Consider the following 3,193-nt stretch of genomic DNA (forward strand, 5'->3'; position numbering starts at 1 on the left):
GTATGATGGTGTTCCTGATGAGTTTTAGTATTGGGGAATACAGAGTCTCAACTGTCATCTCTTCTAGTCATGAAAAGCATGCAGTGGCAGAACTTAGTTGAATATATTTGAGTTTTTGGCAAGTGATTCCCGTGGAGATCATACAACATCTCAGGCTGGTGCTGAGACAGAGGGATGCTATCTGCAAACCGACAGTGGGCCCATAGCTGATGACAACAACCACACAATTCACTGAACATGGAGAAGTCAGCTGGTGCCTACATGGAGGTTTTACCCTAAATTCTAGAGTTTTTGTGGGGGATGATACCCTGCAGGCTATAAAAAGAGAAACATCCAACTCAGCAACAAAATCTTTGACCTAGAGTATGTTTTGTCTAGGCAATCTGTCTCTGCTACAGCATTGGTGATCCAGAATTTTTGGGAGTAGCCAACCAAAGACTGTTTTAACTTATAGCATATTCTACTGGATGGAACCCATTTCTAACAATACTTGGGAAACTAAGAATCAGAGACTAGGTAGCCTAGAGACATGGAGTGACAAAAACATTGGTAATCTTTAAAAAAAGAAACTCAAATAATTTCTAAAGAAATTCAGTTCTGATCAAATATCAGTGTACTCTCTATTCATCATCAAATGTGTTCCTCTAGTAGCAGATAGGAACAGATTTAGAGACACAACCAGACATTTTGCCAGAGATTTTCTCTATCACTTCCTTCTACTCAGAGCTCAGGGATTATAGCAAGGCTTTTGATGTCCTGCTGGACTTTTTGCTAGTAATAACACAGAGACATCTAAATAGTTTAACGCTATTGGCTTTTTGCTGGGGCAGTGTTTCATCAGCCCTCACAACTTAACTCAACTTCTTCCCTGATGTTTTCCTACCACTGATCCTCTCCCCACGGCTGTCACTGTTTCCCTCCAGGCTTCAGTCACCTCCATAAGATACTCCTGTAGAACAGGAGGCACAGTGACTCTAAAAGAGGACAAAGGACACCTCTGGAACTAGGCTCTCTGAATTAACTAAGCAATGGCCACAGGAGCTCATCCAGACTGAAACTCAAGTACATGGCCAACATGGGCCTATACCAGGTCTTCTGCATCTTTGTTTTTCCTATTAGCTTAACAATTTTATGGGACACTGATCAAGTGTGTCACTGACTCTTGTGCCTGATCTAGAAAACCTTTATCTCCTGTTGGGTTAGTGTGTTCAACTTCAGTACCATACCTTTTTCTTCATCTTACTATATCTTATTTTGTCACATTTGGAAGCTCACTCATTGAAGTCTGTTCTTTTCTCATAGGTGGCAGAAAGGGATAGATAAGGAAGGTAGAGGAGGTTGGGAGGAACTGATAGGAGGAAGGTAGGGCAGGCTATAATAAGGATATGAGCTATGAGAAAACAATCGATTTTCAACAAAAGAAAAATATCCTAGCAACTGACAAAAAGATCGATTATTACTTCACAAGTTGTGTATGATGTCTGTTTCTCTTCATTTTCTTTCCCTCCGTAGACTTCAGTGAGTATCTGACCTAATCATTACTTATGAAGTCAATTCCAAATGATTTGGAATTGTGGGTACCAAAAGGATTTTGACCATTACTAGTAATTTCTCCATTTTAAATAGATAGGTATATGGAGAATTACTGGGATGATATTATATAATGAGTAAGCATTTTATGAAAATTAATACAAGATAAGGAGTGGGTATGTGGAAGAACAACCTAGTAGTCAGAATAAAACATGGAATGCACATCCACTATAGTGAACTTTGAAGCCATTGAAATAAAATATATTTAAGAAGACCAAAGAAGATGCAGTGGTCGCCTGCAGTCAGTGTTTGTCTGTATTAATACTTTGAAATGACTATAAAATTCAAAGTCATCTATAAAAATTCAATACCATCCACATCCATCTTCCAACAATATTCTTCAGAGAATTTGAATTACATTCATTATTTAAAAGCATTTTCAAAACTGTAAAATGTTAGGTTAAGTAGTACTAAGCAGTAGTGATTGATTTGAATATTGGAGAAAATTGCTCTGTAATCTTATCAAAATATGTTTTATGTTGATGAGTCTTCACTACATGGCCAGAGCTTAGGAATTTCCTGGTCTCGTTTAATATTTGATAAAAGACTGGCTAATTATTCTTTGGTAATAAGTGTTTCCTTTGAAAGTAATATTAGATGTTTTGTTGTTGTTGTTGTAGGTTTTGGTTTTGCTGTTTTACTCTTCAATCGTACAGACCAGAATTCCACTGACATTTAATGAAAATTATTGACATGGTCTGCCCCTAGATCATTGGCAGGGTGGCAGTTGTGTCTCATGTGCCTCAGTAGGTGGCAAAGAAGAGAGAGGCTATGTGTAAGCTCAGTGTTGTGGTCTGAGAACATCTGAACAATGAAGAGTATAACACAGGACAGAAGGAATTGAAGGGGTTCTCAACCCCATAGGAAGAACAAGAATATTAATCAACCAGAACACCCACACACCCACACACACAGAGCTCGAAGGGTCTAAAGCACCAACAAAAAAGGACTTATGGAAGGACTCATGACTCCAGCCTCATATGTAGCAGAAGACGCTCTTGTGGGATATCAATAGGATTGGTCTTTGCTCCTTTAAAGTCTCCATGCCCCAGTGTAGGGGAGTGGCAGGAATGGTAGGTTGGCGTGGGTGGGAAGGTGGGAAATCCCTCATAGAAGCAGGGGCAGGACAGATAGTATATGGGGATTTTGTGGTGGGTGGGAAAACTGGAATGGGGATAATATTTGAAATGTAAATAACGAAATAATCAAAGAGGGAAAAAATAATCTAAAGCAATCCTGAAATGACCTTGTTCTGTATAGGGATAGATTGGAATCTGTGGTGGGAAGCAAGGTGCAGACAAGAAACCCTGCCTGTTACAATGGACCATGGTTAGAAATGAGCCTTAGTCAAAAATCTTCTGAATGGTGCAACATAGGCAGGTGCAGGCAAGGAGAAATTGGGAGACAACCATCAGTCCAGAGCCAGACAGCCCAGACAGAGTTCTAGCCTGAGATGCTCATCAGTCTGGGTGAAGGTCCAGTACCAACCAAAAGGGGGCCCGAGCTGAAGAGGAGGACCAGAGAGCTGACACTATTACTGTGGCTATAGAGTGCTCACAAAAAGGGGGTCTATCATTCCTGCCCTCTGAAAGACCAAACAAGC

At 40.1% G+C, this 3,193-nt stretch overlaps 1 non-coding gene across 1 annotated transcript; it reads left to right on the forward strand.

The window, feature by feature from the left end:
- The first annotated feature begins 2,287 nt into the window (after positions 1–2,287).
- LOC114635796 lies at positions 2,288–2,418 on the forward strand. Its single transcript, XR_003713525.1, has one exon. It is a non-coding gene; the product is annotated as a small nucleolar RNA SNORA17 (small nucleolar RNA).
- The last annotated feature ends 775 nt before the right edge of the window (positions 2,419–3,193 follow it).

Source organism: Grammomys surdaster, unplaced genomic scaffold (assembly GCF_004785775.1).
Source record: "Grammomys surdaster isolate TR1022 unplaced genomic scaffold, NIH_TR_1.0 117880, whole genome shotgun sequence".
Classification (NCBI taxonomy): Eukaryota; Metazoa; Chordata; class Mammalia; order Rodentia; family Muridae; genus Grammomys; species Grammomys surdaster.